Here is a 21,278-nt window from a genome sequence, read left to right on the forward strand (position 1 = left end):
CCACCAGGCTCCTCTGTCCATGGAATTCTCTAGTCAAGAATACTGGAGTGGGTTGCCATTTCCTTCTCCAGGGGATCTTCCCAACCCAGGGATCAAACCCAAGTCTCCCGCATTGCAGGAAGATTCTGTACTGTCTGAATCACCAGGGAAGCCCTATTTGAATGTGATTAGCAGGAAATGAGGCTACACAAGTAGGTCAGTTCCTAAAGGAGGAGGATCTTCAAACACAGTTTGTTCTTTATCCTTAAGGCAATGGGAGCCATTGAAGGGTTTTGAATGAGGGCTAGGCATGACTAGAGCTGTGCTTTTAGTAAGTCTAATCTGCTGTTAGTGTACGATGTAGATTGAAGTGTGTGAGAGGGAGTAGGTGAGACTTCTGTTTTTATTCTGTAACTGTTTTGCAGCAGTATGTTGATATATTGGAAAAATCATCTCAATGTTCATTTAGGAAGTAATTGGTTTTTCTTATGAGAGTCATTGGATTTTGAAATAAGCTCCCATGGCCTAGGTTATTGTCCAAGGAAACACAGCTCTAATTTTATAATGAGGAATCTGCAAGAAAATAGAAATTGCTTAACAGAATGGCTTTATAGACAACTTTCAGAACTCCTTCCTTCTTTGTTTTCTCTCCTGACATTTTCTTTTAAGCAAAATGTATTTGTATTCATTTTACTCAATAATGACCTGATAATGCCAGGTCACATAGACTCTATAAATATTGAATTCCTAAAACATGAATCTTTCTTTTCTTTTTAAGATTTTTTTTTTGATATGACTATTTTTTAAAGTCTTTATTGAATTTGTTACCATATTGTTTCTGTGTTATGTTTTGGTTTTTTGGTGTGAAGCATGTAGGATCTTAGTTCCCCAACCAGCGGTCGAACCTGCACCCCCTGCACGGGAAGGTGACGTTTTAGCCACTGGACAGCCAGGGAAGTCCCTTCTGCTGCTTCTTACTCAGCCTCCAAGGCAGTTTTCCCTCTCACTCATGGCCTTATTTTGTTAACACACCTGAATAAAATTCATTTTACAAGGATCTGGCTTATTCCAATGGTGGCTCTAGTGGGAATAAGTGGTAGGAAACCTGAATATCATAAATTTTTTAATGTGTTGTTACTTCAACTATATGTAGTATTGAGAAGACCCTGTTCATTGTTGAGTTTTTTTTTTAGTAGGGCTATCTTCATAGGGTTTGGCTTTGACTCGTTAGCTCTAGGCTTCCCTGGTGGCTCAGCTGGTAAAGAATCTGCCTGCAGACCTGGGTTTGATCACTGGGTTGGGAAGATCCCCTGGAGAAGGGAACGACTACCCACTCCAGTATTAGTCCGTGGGGTCTCAAAGAGTTGGACAGGACTGAGTGACTTTCACCTTCTCCTTTAAATCGCACCATTGGTTTTAGTCATTCAACCAATGTTTACTGACTATCAGTTAGGCAATGAAGAAACACAGTGACTTGGACAACCACAGTCCTGCTGACATGGAGCTTATACTCTAGCAGGGGGTATATAAACACATAGTTCTGAGAGAGGGAAACTAGGGATATATGGATGCACCCAACCCAGAGTTGGAGATCAGAAAAAAGTTAGCAGTTAGGATATAGACCAAGACCTAAAAATCAACTAGGGTAAACCAGTGGTTTCCTGAGACTGAGAAGGCATTGTTGAGGGGAAAATGGGAGCGTGATGGCTAGTGGGTATAGGATTCCTTTCTGGGATGATGAAAATGTGGTAAAATTCATTGTGGTGATGGTTGCACAACTCCATAAACTTACCCAAACTACTGACTTGTATACTTCAAGTAGGTGAAGTTTATGGTATGTGAATTACATCTCAATAAAGCTGTTTTTAAAAAAATGAATCAGACAAGCCAGGAGTGGGAAGAGGGCAATGAAATGGCAAGTGCAAAGGCTCAGCAGCAAGAGCAAAAATGGGAGAGATTTGGTAGGGCTGCATTCCCTGGGAGATCGAGAGCAGTGAGACAGAGGAAAGACTCAAATGGATGCCAGGGTCCTGTGCTTGGGAAGCTGAGGTAGTGGGGGGTTTAATGCTGCCCATGATGTCCGTGCCACAGAGGTGCTGCAGTGTGGGCTGGTTAGTGTCTGTCACGTGGGAGTAGTTCAGACCTCTGAGCTCTCTGCTGGTGAGAATCATGGAATCAGTGGTGGCAGGGGCCTTAGAATCCTTCTAGGTCTAGAGGTGGAAATGGAGGTCCTAGAAGAAGGGGCTTGCTACAGATCGCACAGGGGCAGATAAGGTGTGCCCCTGCTGAAACTCAGGCTGGCTGCATTTTCTTGCCACGTTGCCAGTCCCCAGAGCTTTGTTTCTCTGCTCAGAAGTTGTCAGTCTGATCCTAAAATGAGGTATCATTGTACACACACAATAATTGGAATACAAATAAAAACAGAAGACATTTACAGCCTAAACCCATCATCCATCAGATCAAACTTGCTGTTTTGTGTCTCCTGCCTGCCACTGCCCAACATCAATTTTACAGCTGTACCCAGAACACAGATGTGGCTTTATAGCCCAGAGTTTACACTTTACATGAAAACAGTTGCTTTTCCTGAAATGTTATACAGCTTCTGGTTATCATTTCTTAAGGATTCAAAAAAGAGGATGTGCTGTAACTTACTTACTCTCTGTTGTCAGGTGTTTTGTTTTTCTTCCTTGGAGATATTGTCTCATTGAGCATCTGTGTTGCACAGCCTTTTCCTTCTTTCCTTGAGCAAAACTCCCAGCCAGGAGAGTCTCTCTGTCCTTTTAAAGTGGAATAGCCCAACTGGACACTTTTCTGAACTGAAGTCAGGGACAGAAGGCAGAATGCTCAATTAGGGCTAAGTTTCTGTGTTTCTAGGCCCTACTGTCTTCACTGATTTCTGACTCCAGCTGGCATCTGTCCACAGTTGTCGGCACTGCTCCTAATGGCTGCCATCTCTGAACAGCTGACCTGATTCTCTGAATCGTTGGCTATAAACTGGGCAATTCTACAGGATGGAGAGGAGGTTTCTGGGCAGAATGCTTAATCAGGGCTTAATGAAGATGGCCAGAGTGGCTCATTGGCTTGAACCCTTGCACAGGGTCCTGATGGGCAGGTGACACCTGGTGTTCTTGGCTGTCTGATAGCCACCAGCCGTCCCTAAGCCCCATGCAGAGATGAGCAAGACACATGCTGCCACACTGGTTGGTAGGAGCCCTTTCACAGACTCCCTGGAGCATTTTAGACATCCCTTTCTCATGGGCCCCACACTCTGCCTCACGTTGGTTAGGAGTTAATTATGTAGGTGTTGAATCCTCTTGATAACACAACAAACTCTCAAAGGGCAGGTGCTGTGTCTGGCTAACCTTGATCTCCTCCACCACACCCGGCACAGGGCACAGTAAAAAGAGAGTGCTTGGTATGAATTGAATGGAAAGCATTGGTTTTTTGGACCAGATCCCTCCACTTGAGACAGTTGCAAGGACTAGACTTGAGAAATGCAGGGACTGGGAGCCTACAAGCCCATGGCCAGTGCCAAGTCTATGGGAAGGGTGGAGACTTTTTGAGAAGACCTCAAGGTCTCTCTGGGCAGGACAGAGCCTGATGTCACAGGTCCTGAGGCAGGAGCTCTGAAAAGCATGCCTTGCACCCAGCTTTGGGAGCCATTCTTGGTTTCTTGTGCTGTAGTTGTGGTTGTTGTTGTTCTTTTAGTGTGGTAGATTTGGAATCTTGCTTTCCTTCCCTGGATGCAAACACATGGAGGCAAATCCCAGTCCACCCGGGTGGCCAGCTGCTTCATTTGAGCCACTCTGCGGTGCTCGGTCTGAATTTCCCAAGCACTGTACTTGCTGTGGGTTTTGCTTTTGGTGCCTGTGGTATCAAACATGCCAGAAGCTATTGAAATTAGTTGGCAGGTAATGACATTTGATGACTCATTTGATCATAAAAAAAGAAATCTAGCCTTTGAGTCTACATTCTACAGTTTTGTTGAATTATACCCAAATCGTGGTAAAGAGGATTTTTCTTAACAGGTTTGGAGCATTTGTAATAACCAACAAGTCTATGAAGACAAAAAGAACTTCATGTTGAATGTCAAGGGGTACTAAAAGCTGGAGGATCTTATGGTCTCTGAGATAGAAAATCCCTAATTAGCTTCTGGTCCAGCACCTGGATACTTTGTGCACCTGAGAAGCAGCAGGTAGCCCCAGGGAAAATATGTTATCATGAAGGCCCCAGCCATCAAGGCTTTGGCCCCTTTTCAAGATGGACTTTTGGCTGTCTTGTATTTGAAATGGTTGGTCACATATTCTTTAATGTATGTGTGGCAAAATACACAGAGCATAGAATTTACCTTTAAAATATCATTTTCAAATGCACAATTCAGCGGCATTAAGTATACTCACAGTATTGTGCTATCATTACTGCTAACTAGTTCCTGCATTTTTTCATCTCATAAGGAAACCATCAAACAAACATACCCTATTCCCTCCTCCCCTGAGTCCCTATAATATATAGTATAATTAGATAACTAGATTATCTCATTTACTGTGAGGTAGGTGAAGTCAACCCACTTCACTGATACAGGTTCAGGAAGGTTAAGGTATTTGTTGAAAGATGCAGAAGTGAGTGAGAGCTGGGACTGGAACCCAGGTCACGTCCAGGCCTGTGCACTTGACATGAGAAGTTACTGGGGAAGAGCCTTGAGCCCAGCAGCACTGTCAAAGCACAGAAGGAGGGAATGAAGATGTGCCCACCACATGAGCTCTCCATGCCCTGGAGACTGCTTTGAAAACTGCAGAGGACAGTGCAAAACCTTCGCAAACCGTGCTCGTGTGTCTCCAGCAGATCACTGCTACCATTCTGCTGTGAATTACGATTGGGTGTTTATAGCTCCGACTCCCCCCAGTGAATTACAAACTCCATGAGGGTGAGAACTGTGCTCGCTTGTCTCAGTGTCCCCGTCAGCCTGTGTCCTGGCACACTGCTGATCAGTGAGTATTTCCTGAGTGAATGTGTGTGTGTACGCCTTGGCTTGGAGAGGAGGAAAGGGAAACAGATGCCAAGATGATGTCTGTCCAGGTATGTCATAGCCAAAGGCTTTGATGAGAATTGGAAAGAAAGCTAAGAGCTCTCTGGCCTTCTGGAGATGTGAATGGGAGAACCCATAATGGGAAAAACTTTGGCCTGATCCCTGACTTCCGGCTCCATAGCACTGATAAACTAATCTAATTCTTTTTTCTCTCCCTAGCCCTTATCAGTTTTTAACATTCTTAATTCATTTCCTTTATTATGTTTGTCATTTCTTGTCTAGTGAGAGCTTCCATGAGAAAGTAAGCTTCATCAGGGCCGTCAGTTTTGTCTGTTTTGCTACACTCGTCTTTCCCCAAGCCCCTCGACCTAAGCCAGCACTAATTCCTTTCTATCACTATAGATTTGCCCCTTCTGGACTCTCATATGAATGGAATCGTATAACACGTATGTCTCTGGCGACTGGCTCCTTTCACTGAGCACAGGGTTTCAAGGTACATCCATGCTTGCCTCTTTACAGGCAGGAGAATTGAAACTCAGAGAAGGAATGTACGTGACCTGGGTTATGTGTCCTGAGGGTATGGCTGATTGCAGGTGTTCTGTCTCTCTTGGACTGACAGGCTTGGCAGCCACAGCCAATTCAGCAGTGCCATTTTGCCATCTACCTTCGGGGCTGCCTATAGGCCCCCATCAAGCATAGCCATGGTGAGATGAGGCCTTGGAGACAGTGTTATTGCTAGTGGCAGCTTTCTCCCATGTTCTTTCCAGGACTGTCTGTCCACCTGATAAAGTAGATGGCTTGTGTGACCAGTTTCCAGTCTCCTGGTGTCGCTGGGCCCTTAGATCACTAGCAAGGGAAAGGCACAGCCCCACGTGCTGACTGCTCCTGCTGCCACCCTGTCGCTCCCAGAGGGCCATGCAGAGGCCATCTGCACTGAGCTAGATAAGAGGCTATGCCCTTCCTGAGAGATGTCTAATCCTGTTAGGCAGATGTGAAATCTGGGTGGCATGGTGATGCCTTGAGCCTGTGTTTCCCAAAGGTTTGTTTTTGTACATGTGGCACCCAGGGTGGTTTCAGGTGATTCAGGAACAACCATTTTTCTTTAAATAGTTGTATATTTACTTTAATATGTACCAAGAAAAAAACCCCATATCTATCAATAGTATGATCAGACATGTGACTTAATGAATATTATCATTAATATTTAGGCTGAAGGTAAAGTAGGAGGTGCTGTACCGTAGAATCTTTCTTTAGGCAGACGGCATGTCACAGGCATAATACTCTGGATGACTTGCTCCCCCTACCTTTCTCACTTTCTCAGAACTGTCATTTTTCTGATAAAGTACCATCTTCATCTGAATTTCTTTTAGAAAATGAATGCAGCCCATTATCTCTCACTGAGCTATATAATCACTGTAATGAACCAAGATGATCTCAAATAATTGACCAGAAACGTAAATATGCATTTCCCTAAAATATTTGCAATTAATTTTTCCTTTTGGCTTAGAACTTCAGGAAATAACACTGCTTATTGTTCTAGTGAGTCTAGCAGACTTACAGATATAGAGATATAACTATAGATGTAACTGCAGACTAGTAGTTAGAAGGAGGGGGAAGAGGGAGGGGCAATACAGGAGTCGGTGGGGGGAAAGGGTTATTTGGGGATTATATGAAATCATGTGTGTGAAACTTTAGAAAGTTGTAAGGCACTATAGAATTATTCAAAAAATCTTTCAATGTTTTTGAAAAAGAATTAAAGCTGCTTATTGTTCTAGTGTTCTGAGCTCACCACAGCATTTCCGACATCTGTAAGCTGCCATTATTAATTCAGCAAATGTTGATTGAGCTCGGGGCATTCTGCTGGACCCTGCAAGGATTATGAAGAAACAGGACATCTTTCTGCTCCTCTCAAGGAGTTTACAATCTGGAGGGCAAAAAACAACAACAACAACAACTCTGAATCCATATGAAGTTTGGAAACATAAGATGAGAGCATAGACCAGGAGGTCAGGTGCTGGAAAGAAAGGGTAAGACATAGCACAACAGCTCTGCAATGGGAAACTGGGTAGTTCGTGGTAGACTGGTAAGCAGGAACCCACCCTGGATGTGGTGGAGCTCCAGCTGAGTTTTGAAGGTTAGATAGGATTTGGATTAAGTCTCAGAGAGTGAGGAAAGAAAGAAAGTGAAGTTGCTCAGTTGTGTCTGACTCTTTGTGACCCCATGGACTCCACCAGGCTCCTCCATCCATGGAATTTTCCAGACAAGAGTACTGGAGTGGGTTGCCATTTCCTTCTTCAGGGGATCTTCCCGACCCAGGGATCGAACCTGGGTCTCCCGCATTGCAGGCAGATGCTTTACCATCTGAGCCACCAGAGATGAGGAGATCATGAACAAATGCACAGGTGCGGCCACCTAGGGCTCTTCTGAGGGCCAGCTAAGCATTGGAAGAGAGAATTACATGATTGGAGGAGGATGCGGCCTTGGGTTCCCTCGGTCATTTGGAGGAAGTTCTTTACCCTTTACAAGACTCAGCTTCCTTGTCCTTAAAATGCAATTATGTATTCCCACCACACAGGGCTGTCATGAGAAGTCAGTGACACGCTATAGGTTATATATTTATGTTTGTTCCCTTCCTTTTCCAAATGTGTCAGGTGGGAAGTTGAGTTGGACATCTGGGTAGAGATTGGATATTAGGGATGGGAAGCCCTGGAGGCCTTAAGGAGGAAACTGATGAGGTCCAAAACATAATTTTAGGACTGGCAGATTCTTAGAGAAGTTCAGTGCTTATAAAAGAAATAACCAGAAGTTTGGTGACTTGTGCAATTTCAGGCCTAATTAGAGTCAAACTCAGGAAGAGAATCCAGGTTTCCTGACTTTTAGCTCAGTGCTCTTTTCAGATTCCCTAGCTTTTATCTAGAGGGATGTTAAAATGCACATTCTTGGGCCCTACTGTACTACTGTAGGGCAACTGAAGTAGAAACTCTGGGGCCCTACAATTGGTGGTTTAATCAGCCCTCCAGATGCTTGTAATGCTTTTTGGGAACCAGTGTTCTGGGTTTTACTAAGAAAGAACGGGGGGAGGATATGAGGAAAGACAGGTTCCTTATTGGAGTTGGATATTACTTACCATTAAGGCAAAGGGGGCAGAAGGGTTAAGCTCAGTGCCAGAGAGAAACTTCCTTTAAAATGTACAATTCAGTGGTTTTTAGCACATTTGCAAGGTTATGCTACCATCACCACTGTCTAATTCCAGAGTATTTATCACTCCCAAAATATACGTCTTCCCCATTAGCAGTCAGTCCTCATTTCCCCTTTCCCACAGGCCCTGGCAACCACTGATCAATGCTCTGTCTCTATGGATTTGTACATTCTGCACATTTTGTATAAATAGAATCATCCAATATGTGGCTTTTTGTGTCTGGTTGCTTCTACTTTGTGTAATGTTTTCAAGTTTCATCCATGTTGCAACACCTACCAGGACTTCATTCCTTTTTTATGGCAGAGATGAACTTCTTTTTTAATATTTATTTATTTATTTGGCAGTGCTGGGTCTTAGTTGCAGCATGCAGGATCTTCGATATTTGTTGCATTATATGGGATCTTTAGTTGTTGCCTGTGAACTCTCAGTTGAAGCATTTGGGATCTAGTTCCCTGACCAGGGATGGAACTCAGGCTCTCTGCATTGAGAGCATGGAGTCTTAGCTATTGGACCACCAGGGAAGTCCCAGAGATGAACTTCTCATAGTTCAAACTTTTGTTTCAGATTTGGTTATATAACTGAGCTTTACACTACCTCAAAAAACAGGTTTCCCTTGGACACATTTGTGTAGAACTTTATAGTTTTCAAAGAATTGTCACAGCACATTGGAATGTAAACCGTTAACCAACCCTGGAACATGACCATGCAGGAATCATCGCAGTTGTTCTTCCAGATGAGAAGACAAGCTTCTTGTCTTCTCATCTGGAAGAGAGAGAAGAGTTTGTGCTTGACCAGTGTACTGTTATGCCCACACACTGAAGTATCAGTTGGAATTTGGGGCGTGACAGGCAGGGCAAGTGGACCAGGCAGAGGAAATAGCATCGACAGAGGCATGACAGTGTGAGAAATCAGGCATGACAGTGTTTGGGGAACAGTGGGTAATTCAGTTCTAATGGAGTGTGCAGTGTAAGGGAGATGACAGACAGGTAGGCAGGGGGCCGCTCACAAAAGGCTTTGACTGCCACTCCAAGGCTGGGAGGAAGGCAGTGGGAGAGGATAGTTGAGTCCAGCTCCAGAGACCAGCAAGCTAATCTGATTTGGAATTTCATTTCTGCCACTTCCTTGCTATGTACTAAAAGGCCAAATTGCCTCTTCATGCCTCAATTTCCTTTTTGTAAGTGAGGATTGTAATAAGCATTAAATAGGATAACACATATAAATTGCTTAGCCCAGTGTCTAGCACATAGTAAATGGTAGTATGTTAATGTACTTGTGTTATTAATATTATTGTAATTCTTGAGCTCAGACATTATCCTAAAGATGAAGGGAAACCACTAAAGGATTTTAAAAATAAAAGTGACATAATTAGGATTACATTATATCATTTTGGCAGCCACATGGAGGATAGATTGATGGAGGGAAAGTCTAGAAGCATAGATACTGGCTAGGAGATTATCATAGTATTTCAGATAGGATCAAAGTTTGAGCAATGGCTATAGCACTAAGAAAGGAGAGTTACTGAGAGATGAAGGTAATTGGAGGGTTTCCCAGGTGGTGCTAATGGTAAAGAACCACCTGCCAATGAACAAGACATAACAGAGGTGGGTTCAGTCCCTGGTTTGGGAAGATCCCCTGGAGGAGGGCATGGCAACCCACTCCAGTATTCTTGCCTGGAGAATCACATGGACAAATAGTCTGGCTGGCTGCAGTCCATAAGGTCACAAAGAGTCAGACATGACTAAAGCACACACACGAGCACAAAGGTAATTGGGAGCAAAGTCAATAGAACTTGTGACTTGCTCAAAGTGGGGCATGTAACAAGGGGAAAGAGTCAAGAATGATTTTTGGCTTGGGCAGTTAGAAAATTAAATAGTGGTCTCCTTCAATAAAATGTTCCACCCTAGAGGAGACGATTTGAGGAGTGGAGCAATGAAAGACAGTGAATTCTATCTTATATATAACTGGCCCAAGTGCTTATGGGACATCTTGGTAGAGATCCTAAAGAAGCAGTTGATTCTCTAAGCAGCTGAAACTGGGAGAGTAAATGATATCACCCTTGGAGAGTGTTGTGTGGTAGTTTTAGCATTCTTTGGCATTGCCTTTCTTTAGGATTGGAATGAACACTGACCTTTTCCAGTCCAATGGCCACTGCAGAGTTCTCCAAATTTGCTGACACATTGAGTGCAGTACTTTCACAGCATCATCTTTTAGGATTTGAAATAGCTTAACTGGAATTCCATCACCTCCACTAGCTTTGTTCATACTGATGCTTCCTAAGGCCCACTTGATTTCGCATTCCAGGATGTCTGGCTCTAGGTCAGTGATCACACTATCGTAATTATCTGGGTCATGGGGATCTTTTTTGTACAGTTCTTCTGTGTATTCTTGCCACCTCTTCTTAATATCTTCTGCTTCTGTTAGGTCCCTACCATTTCGGTCCTTTATCGAGCCCATCTTTGCATGAAATGTTCTCTTGGTATCTCTAATTTTCTTGAAGAGATCTCGTCTTTTCCATTCTATTGTTGTCCTCTATTTCTTTGCATTGATTGCTGAGGAAGGTTTCTTATCTCTCCTTGCTATTCTTTGCAACTCTGCATTCAAATGGGTATATCTTTCCTTTTCTCCTTTGCTTTTCGCTTCTCTTCTTTTCACAACTATTTGTAAGGCCTCCTCAGACAGCCATTTTGCTTTTTTGCCTTTCTTTTTCTTGGGGAAGGTCTTGATCCCTGTCTCCAGTACAATGTCACAAACCTCCGTCCATAGTTCATCAGGCACTCTGTCTATCAGATCTAGTCCCTTAAATCTATTTCTCACTTCCACTGTATAATTGTAAGGGATTTGATTTAGGTAATACCTGAATGGTCTAGTGGTTTTCCCTACTTTCTTGAATTTAAGTCTGAATTTGGCTATAAGGAGTTCATGACCTGAGCCACAGTCAGCTCCTGGTCTTGTTTTTGCTGACTGTCTAGAGCTTCTCCATCTTTGGCTGCAAAGAATATACTCAATCTGATTTCGGTGTTGACCATCTGGTGATGTCCATGTGTAGAGTCTTCTCTTGTGTTGTTGGAAGAGGGTGTTTGCTATGACCAGTGCATTCTCTTGGCAAAACTCTATTAGCCTCAAACTACAGCACAATTGCACTCATCTCACACGCTAGTAAAGTAATGCTCAAAATTCTCCAAGCCAGGCTTCAGCAATACATGAACTGTGAACTTCCAGATGTTCGAGCTGGTTTTAGAAAAGGCAGAAGAACCAGAGATCAATTTGCCAACATCCACTGGATCATTGAAAAAGCAAGAGAGTTCCAGAAAAACATCTCTTTCTGCTTTATTGACTGTGTCAAAGCCTTTGACTGTAATACCAGACCACCTGACCTGCCTCTTGAGAAACCTGTATGCAGGTCAGGAAGCAACAGTTAGAACTGGACATAGAACAACAGACTGGTTCCAAATAGGAAAAGGAGTACGTCAAGGCTGTATATTGTCACCCTGCTTATTTAACTTATATGCAGGGTACATCATGAGAAACGCTGGGCTGGAAGAGGCACAAGCTGGAATCAAGATTGCCGGGAGAAATATCAATAACCTCAGATATGCAGATGACACCACCCTTATGGCAGAAAGTGAAGAACTAAAGAGCCTCTTGATGAAAATAAAAGAGGAGAGTGAAAAAGTTGGCTTAAAGCTCAAGATTCAGAAAACTAAGATCATGGCATCTGGTCCCATCACTTCATGGCAAATATATGGAGAAACAGTGAAACAGTGGCTGACTTTATTTTGGGAGGGCTCCAAAAATCACTGCAGATGGTGACTGTAGCCATGAAATTAAAAGACGCTTACTCCTTGGAAGGAAAGCTATGACCAACCTAAACAGCATATTAAAAAGCAGAGATAGGGAGGAGGGTTCAGGATGGGGAACACATGTATACCTGTGGCGGATTCATTTTGATATTTGGCAAAACTAATACAATTATGTAAAGTTTAAAAATAAAATAAAATTAGAAAAAAAAAAAAAGCACAGACATTACTTGGTCAACAAAGGTCCATCTAGTCAAGGCTATGGTTTTTCCATTAGTCATATATGGATGTGAGAGTTGGACTATAAAGAAAGCTGAGCACCAAAGAACTGATGCTTTTGAACTGTGGTGTTGGAGAAGACTCTTGAGAGTCCCTTGTACTGCAAGGAGATCCAACCAGTCCATCCTAAAGGAGATCAGTCCTGGGTGTTCATTGGAAGGACTGATACAGAAGCTGAAACTCCAATACATTGGCCACCTGAAGCGAAGAGCTGACTCATTGAAAAGACCCTGATGCTGGGAAAGATTGAAGGCAGGAGGAGAAGGGGACAACAGAGGATGAGATGGTTGGATGGCATCACTGACTCAATGGACATGAGTTTGGGTAAACTCCTGGAGTTGGTGACGGACAGGGAGCCTAGTGTGCTGCAGTCCGTGTGGTCACAAAGAGTTGGACACGACTGAGCAGTGGAGCCTCAAACTTTGCTGTTCATTGGAATCGCAGGCCAGGGTTGGGCGGGTCTTTAAAACTAACAGTATCTGGCTTGAACCCACAAAGAGTCTTAATTGTTCAAGGGTGTGATCAGGGATTGTTAACAGCTCCCCTGGTGATTCTCATGTTCCTGAAGTTTAGAAACTACTGCTTTAGAAATAATGTGTCATTTATTTACATAAGAAGGGAGCTGAGAACCAAAACCTGTAATTAGGTGATGGAGGAAAGAGGAGTGGGTGAGTAGGTGTAGTCTGAGATGCTGGAGGAAACTGGGGAGACAGATGTCACAAGAGCCAAGAAACGAAGGTCAAGACATTTTAGCACTTAGTTATTTGTTAGCTTAAGAAAAAATGCTAGTTTGGTAGTTTGTTTTCTCTCATTCTTCAAAAGGCTGGATGTTTGCCATGCATTTTGTTTCTTGTTTGTAACATCAGTTGGTTTATATCCTTAGATCTAGTGTATATTAGAGATTAGATGTTATAAAAAGATACACATATAAAAGCTCTTTCTCTACCTGGGTAGCCCAATGCCATTTTGGTATAATAGCTCTGATTATGAAGTGTTTAACAAGGTGGACAAAATCAATAAATATTAATAAAAGCTACCTCCATGGGTACATGGAGATTCATGATTCTATTGTCTGATTTGTGTATGTTTTGAAATTTCCCTTAAGAAAAATTAAAGAGAAAAGTTGTTTGCATTGTTTTCTTGAGCTTAGATAAATGTTTACTTTAGGTTTCATTCAGAACAAGTTCAGGCACCTTTTTCACGTATAGTCCTTTCCAGTACTTGTTATTGTCCATAAAGTCTTAACAACTGAACAGTTTTGCTCAGGTTATTTATTATTTCTGATATTTTGAAATTGAGGCCCATATGCAGTCATGCCACCTGTAGGCACTGGTGATTTAGGCCCCTTTGGTTTATTTACTTCTCATTTCTCTTTCATGTCATATCACACTAGCCGGTGACCCTAATGTTGTGAGGAACACTGTTATTTTTATTTTCCTTTGTGAGTGGAATGCTTTTATCTTTTATTCTAAAGTAATTTTGAATTGCCTGATATTTCTGGTTTTTTAAAATCAAAACAAGGAGATTAGATTACATAAAACAAATGATTTTCCAGAATCTTATGATGTGATCATCCATTATTTTTTTTTCTGTTTATGAGCTAAAACATATAAATAGTTTTCCTTAAATGGAACTTTTCTTTCTTAGAATAAATCCAGCTTGATTATGATATATTATCCTGTTAATGTGTTGTTTCTGGATTTTACTGGAGGTTTCTTTAAATTAAAAAAAAAAAAAAAACGAGTTTATTGAGAAGATTTTTAATGTACACAAAAGTCAAGAGAATAGTAAAATGAAGTTTAAATACCCATCTGCTAGCATCAAGAATTATTAACATTTCTGGCTAGAATCTTGTTTAGAAATTTTGTGAATATTTTATGAGTAAGATTGGCCTCGATGTCCCTTTTTAGTATAAGCTTTGCTAATTTTAAGTTCAGGGCTACCTTTACATTATTAGGAGAAATTGGTCACATGCTATTGTTTTTCTCTGTTGAAGAATATTGTCCATTAGTTTTTGAGAGAGTGTTTGAAATAATTCTCTGATAAACACAACAGCAAGTTCTATGTAGACTTTTAAATAGATTTTTGAAAAATTGACTTTCCAAATTTCTTCCACAGGTATAAATTTACTCAAATTTTTAACTTTAATTCTGGTTGTTTGCTTTAGGGGTAAAGGTGTTGAGGTAGGGGCTGCATCTTACTCATCTCTCATTCTTGGTCACCTGCCCTGAGTGTTTTTTCAATGAATGTGTGCTTAGTCACTTGGATTTATATTTAAACAAATGGTATATATCTTAGCACATCCAAGAAAGATCAACATCTCAGATCCCCAGAGGCTACTACCAGGGTGTTTCACTGCTTTCATCTTCATTATGGGTCTTAGAGTCTTCTCCTTTTAACACCCAACGTAGAAAGTATTTCTTCCCCTCTGCCCAAAGAACTGGTCTAGGAAAATCCCTTCACAGGTCCAAATGCATTTACATACCAAGGGTTGATATGGAAATCTTGGGAGACACTGTTCTATGGGGCTGACCTTGTTAGGCAGAAGTCTGTCCCTCAAGAAGACTGAAGGATTTATGAGAAGAATACATCTAGAAAGATGCATTCCCAGTAGATCTTCCAAAGCCACTCATATTCTTAGCTTATCTAAATTGTGTATAACATGTATAGGACTCTCTAGTGTTTTTTTCCCTAATGTTTGTTTGTCTTTGCTCATTTCTCATTTTGTTCATAATAACTTGTACCAGTAGTTTACTGTTTTTTGTCAATCTTTAAAAACCCACATTAATTTTGTCTTTATTAAGTGACTCTTTTTTTCTTATTTTCCGGTTTATTTCTGCTTTATTTTAATTTTGTTCATTCAGTCATTCAACAAACATTTATTCAGCCTATGTGACAGGTCCTGAGAGAGAATTAAAAGGGGTAAGGCATGTTCTTTATGCTCAAGTTTCTGACAGTAGTAATAAGAGAAGAAATAGTGAAAGAAAAAAAAGCCACTAAGCGGACAAATGACCTTCACTAGTAGGTTAAAAAAAATCACAGAACGACTCCCAGGGATATCTTTCAAGGATAGAGCGTCAAACATCACTTGTAAAGCTTTTACATTCCCCAAAGAGAAATAATGAACTGAGTCTATGTTTATACCTAAATCATATGCTACAAAATATAAGAGCTTAAGCGTTTCTTTTTCAAATGATATATTTTTTTAACTCCTTTAAAACAGATTTTAATGGTGATTCTTTAATCTTTGGCACTTAAGAGCTTGAGCTGATGTGTAAGGAACCTTCGTTGAGGCATATATCTGAGAGCTGCTTCTTGTGTTCTTTATATTTGAAATGTATTTTCCAGCTCAAGAAATTTACCTTTAACTTTTTTTATTACAATTTTGTGCATTCCTTTTCTTTCTTTACTAGCTCCTATTATTTGGAAGCTGAATATCCTCAACCTGATTCTAGCTCTGACAGTTTCACTTGAATTGGTATCTGAAGTTCAATTTAGTGTAAGTGATTTTTAGCTCTTCACTTTATCTTCTACCATTGCTGCCTCCTTTGATGTTTTTCATTACTCATTAGCAGTTAATGGTTTCTTGAAGTTCTTTATTATCACCCCTTATATCCCTTTTGAAGGGTTTATATCCTTGTCTGTTTGCTTTATAAGATGATTATCACCCTAGTGTGTTTGGTCTTTTCCATTTGCAAAATATTTTGAGAGAGTTTGTCTCTTCACAGTGCTTTGTTCCAGACAACCAGAAGTGTGTTCCGTTTGGAGATTCATGCTCTTTTTGTGAAGCTGGCGTGTGCCCCTAGGAGGACGATCTAAAGTGATCCTGTTGTGTGACGACCCTTTGAATGAACTGAGGATGCTTGGTCTGGGACAGAGGGGGCAAGATTGCTCTGTTCAAGTCCAGAGAGACTGATGTATAGAAGAGGGAGCTGCTTTATTCTGGTTGGTGTGCTGGTGTGGGGTGTGGAATTCAGCTTTATGTAAAGCAATTTTCTGGCAGTAAGATAGTTCTAACAATAAATGACAGAACAATTAGAGGCTGGATGACTTCTTAGCAATGCGGTTGCAGAGAAGATTCAAGTGTATGGAAATTATCTGGGCTCTTATTTTCTTCTATTGGCTCAGCATTCCCAAGGCAAATGTTAAAACCATTAGCAGGTCATTTTCTTGACTTTAAACTTTCCTGCTCAGGCTTTGCTGAGTCAGGGAGCACTTTTAATGGCTTGATTGATGTCATTTGTTTGGTCTTTGGGGATCCCTAGATGAAGGCATGTGCCTATCCACAGTCCAGATATATACTTCAAATTAATTACTTTAATTAGAGCTATATATGTTTATAGAAATCAATTAGCTAGACTATATTTGGCAGCATTTGTAACAGTCTCCTGTAAGTTACCATTGCAGTCAGATGACCTTTGAAAGAAATGGAGCATCATTATGGATGAGTCTGAGATCCTTAGCAACTCTGCGGTCATTTGGAGATTGAAATAACATAGTGGTCAGAGATTTTATAACTTCCAGAACTGTGGTGACTTCAGGAGTTCCAGCTACTCCCCAAGGGATGTGGGTCTTTGAATTCTGAGACAGAACACAATATCATCTCGTCTGCTTTTTTAGATCTAGTAGAGACCTCAAGTTCCATGGGTGGAAGCAACTAAAGAAGTCATCTGGTCCCTGTGCTCTATTGTAAGGTCCCTTCTGTAATCCAAGCAGAGTTATTTATTTAGACTCTGCTTGATTGCCTTCAGTGACCTGGGTCTTGCTAACTCTTGAGAAAACCCATTCCATCCTTGAATCCCTAGGAACACTAGAGAGCTTTAGCCTCAGTCTGAGCTGGAGTCTCCCTCTCTGTGGCATTCCCCCATTAATCTTGACCCTGCACCCCAGAAACATATGGCATATGTCTCTTCTACCTGGTAGCCTTTTGGGCGTTTGTGAACCATGATCATAACAGGCCACCTACAGATCTTTGTTGAATAAACATTCTCTAATTTTTTAAAGAAACAAAATAGTGACAGACTTTATTTTCTTGGGCTCCAAAATCACTGCAGATGGTGACTGCAGCCATAAAATTAAGACACTTGCTCCTTGGAAGAAAAGCTATGACCAAACTAGACAGCATATTAAAAAGCAGAGACATTACTTTGCCAACAAAGATCCGTCTAGTCAAAGCTATGGTTTTTCCAGTAGTCATGTATGGCTGTGAGAGTTGGACCATAAAGAAGGCTGAGCACCAAAGAATTGATGCTTTTGAACTGTGGTGTTGGAGAAGACTCTTGAAAGTCCCTTGGACTGCAAAGAGATCAAACCAGTCCATCCTAAAGGAAATCAACCCTGAATATTCATTGGAAGGACTGATGCTGAAACTGAAGCTCCAATACTTTAGCCACCTGATGCAAACAGCCAAGTCTTTAAAAAAGACCCTGATGCTGGAAAAGACTGAAGACAGGAGGAGACGGGGACGACAGAGGATAAGATGGTTGGGTGGCATCACTGACTCAATGGACATGAGTTTGAGCAAGCTCTGGGACATAGTGATGGACAGGAAAGCCTGGTGTGCTGTAGTCCATGCAGTCGCAAAGAGTCAGACATGACTGAGGGACTGAACAACAACAATTTTTTATTGAATCTTCATATGACTTGGTTTTAAGTCTACTTAGCATCCCAGACCCCTAGGAGAGGTGCTGGAAGTGTGATGTTCAGACATAAGGCAAACGGAATTAACATCCATATCCTAGAATTGCTAGCTAACTCATTCCTGTTAAGGGCATGTTTGAGGCAATTGATACTTGAAAGCAATATCCTGTGGACTTTACTGAATGTTTATTTTTGTATCCTTTGTGATTAGTCTTTGTGTTGTCAGGACACTGGAACCTACATTCTTGACTCTCCCTGGTAAGTCTCATAGAAAGATGATGTGGTTTAGTGTCCTTGGCAAAAGGACATTAAATAATCCTTAGTATGAAAGTGCTTTTGCAATAACAGAAAGGCAGACATTCTAGTAGAAAGATAAGGAGAAAACAAAAATGAGAAAGTAACAAAAAAGAAACATAAATGGCCATAGTGCATAAAAAATGTTCAGATATACAAGTAATCGGGTACCTTCAAATCAAAACTATAATGCATTCTAATCTGGAAATATATCTACAATGTATTCACCAATTAAAAAATGCAAGATGCAGACACTGAGTATAACATGATTCTATTTTTGTGGCCTATATATTTTAATATATGTAATGTAGATCTCTATAAGTTTAGGGCAAAGTTAGAGTGAAAGTCAAAGTGAAGTCGCTCAGTTGTGTCCAACTCTTTGTGACCCCATGAACTGTAGCCTACGAGGCTCCTCTGTCCATGGGATTTTCCAGGCAATAGTACTGGGTTGCCATTTCCTTCTCCAGGGGATCTTCCTGACCCAGGGACCCAACCCAGGTCCTCCCACATTGTAGACAGCTGCTTTACCATCTGAGCCACCAGGGAAGTCCAAGTTAGAATGAATACACACCAAATTGTTAACAGTGATAATCCCTAGGAACTAGATTGGATGTTTGAAGAAAGATACTCAACTTATATAATTTTTAATGTTATTGAATTATATGTGACATTTACTTTTGTTTTCTATATTTCTCAAGAAATATATTTAAATTAATAATTTGATGCTACTTTCCATCCCATTAGCAAATATTTAAAGCATAGTATCTTAATATTATATGAGAATGTGGATTTTGTTTACTTATATCTGATGTATTTTTCAAAATAGAAATATTTAAATCACTATTTTCCATCCTGTTAGCAAGTATTTTTCAAAAGTATTCAATATTTACAAAGGTCAGTCCTGGCTGGTGTGCAAATTGGTAGCTTCTTGGAAGCAATTTGACGTTATACATCCAAATTCTTAAAAATGAACATATGCTTAAATCCAATAATTCTATTTCTAGGAATTATCCCAAGAAAATACCTGGGAAGTAGCCATTTATCATGAATAAGAAGAGTCATTATAAAGCTTTTATAATAGTGAAAAATTGGAAATAGCACAAATATCCGATGTTAGACTTACTGAATAGATTATGATATGACCAAAGAAAACAATACTGTGTAGCAATTTAAAATTATTTAAATGCTTAAATATTAATATGGAATAATGTTCATGAAATATTAAGTGGGAAATGTATAATATCTCATTTTAATAAAAATATATAGCATGTATAAATGTAGAAAAAGAATGGAAATACACAAGTGATAACTCTAGGAGTTAGGACTACAAGAGATTTTGTTTTTATATTTTTCTGTGTGTTTATTATAAGTATATATACTTTTAAAATTAAATAATTAAAAGTAAGTAGTTCTAAAAAATAATATTAAGGGCTTATAATGGAAAACACCAGTCTCCACTCCACTCCTCCTCAGCCTCTAATTTCTTATTTTTTTTAGAAGCAACCTCTTTCTACTCTTCTGTTTCCCATTTTATTCTTCCATATTTAGGATGCTGCTGCTAAGTCACTTCAGTCGTGTCCGACTCTGTGCGACTCCACAGACAGCAGCCCACCATGCTCCCCCATCCCTGGGATTCTCCAGGCAAGAACACTGGAGTGGGTTGCCATTTCCTTCTCCAGTGCATGAAAGTGAAAAGTGAAAGTGAAGTCGCTCAGTCATGTCCGACTTCGCAACCCCATGGACTGTATGCTTAAATTACTTCCCTAATTTATTAATTTTATAGATTGTCTAATTATTATGGCAGATGAGAATTTAGCTCTTTTACCACTGTACTAGCTTTCCTTTACTATATCCTCCCAATATCATCATGTCACTAATTTTGAGAAGTAATTTTTCAGTGTTTATATTATTATAGAAATGTAAATATTATTCAATACTGAGCCAAGTAGTGAGCTCTAATTTTGTTTCCTTTCTTATACAACTTTTTTTTTATTTTATAATTCCCTGTTTTTGATTTGTTTAGTTTTCCATGTACTTATTGCTAATACTTTTCACACTTTCCAACACTATCTCAGTGAGATTTCTGCAGAAACACATTAGATAATCTATCCGCTCATATTTCTTTTCCTTAAGACCTGTGTCTTCGTGTACCAGTCTGTATAGGTTTCTCTCTAGGTCTTATAGACAGGCATTACCATAGTACATCCTTTCATGGTCATCCTGAGTATTCCCTTAGCTTCTTGTCTGTATTTCATCCCTATCTTCTTGGATTCCATTTCTTCTTTTCTTCCTTGTTTTGCTGGAATACATCCTCTAGTAGAATCCTGAGAAAGTGTATATGAGAAGTAAATTTTTATAAACCTGAACATTTTTGAGGTTTTTCCAGTGGTCATGTATGGATGTGAGAGTTGGACTATAAAGAAAGCTGAGCACCGAAGAACTGATACTTTTGAACTGTGGTGTTGGAGAGTCCCTTGGACTGCAAGGAGATTCAAGCAGTCCATCCTAAAGGAGATCAGTCCTGAAGGTTCATTGGAAGGACTGATGTTGAAGCTGAAACTCCAATACTTTGGCCACCTGGTGCAAAGAACTGACTCATTTGAAAAGACATTGATGTTGGGAAAGATTGAAGGTGGGAGGAGAAAGGGATGACAGAGGGTGAGATGGTTGGATGGCATCACTGACTCACTGGATATGATTTTGAGTAAACTCCGAGAGTTGGTGATGGACAGGGAAATCTGACGTGCTGCAGTCCATGGGGTCACAAAGAGTCGGACACAACTGAGTGACTTAACTGAACTGAACATTTTTTAATGTCTCTGCTATTTGATAGGTAGAATGGGTGAATTTAACTCATATGACCATTATATCTACTAGTGTGGGCAGAAATCCCTTAGAAGAAATGGAGTAGCCATCATAGTCAACAAAAGAGTCTGAAATGCAGTACTTGGATGCAATCTCAAAAATGACAAAATGATCTCTGTTCATTTCTAAGGCAAACCATTCAATATCACGGTAATCCAAGTCCATGCCCCGACCAGTAATGCTGAAGAAGCTGAAGTTG

At 40.5% G+C, this 21,278-nt stretch overlaps 1 protein-coding gene and 1 long non-coding RNA gene across 2 annotated transcripts in view; one reads left to right on the top strand and one right to left on the bottom strand.

Annotated features, from left to right (window-relative positions):
* LOC139184565 (uncharacterized) overlaps positions 1-3,021 on the bottom strand; it is a 37,689-nt gene extending 34,668 nt beyond the window's left edge. Inside the window, exon 1 of the long non-coding RNA XR_011568102.1 lies at positions 2,636-3,021. This is a non-coding gene — a long non-coding RNA (uncharacterized lncRNA). The remainder of the gene's footprint in view (positions 1-2,635) is intronic.
* Positions 1-21,278, top strand: part of FRMPD1 (FERM and PDZ domain containing 1) — a 108,989-nt gene that overhangs the window by 27,441 nt on the left and 60,270 nt on the right. The gene's annotated exons all lie outside the window — the stretch shown is intronic.

This window comes from Bos indicus, chromosome 8, assembly GCF_029378745.1.
Source record: "Bos indicus isolate NIAB-ARS_2022 breed Sahiwal x Tharparkar chromosome 8, NIAB-ARS_B.indTharparkar_mat_pri_1.0, whole genome shotgun sequence".
In the NCBI taxonomy this organism is placed as follows: domain Eukaryota; kingdom Metazoa; phylum Chordata; class Mammalia; order Artiodactyla; family Bovidae; genus Bos; species Bos indicus.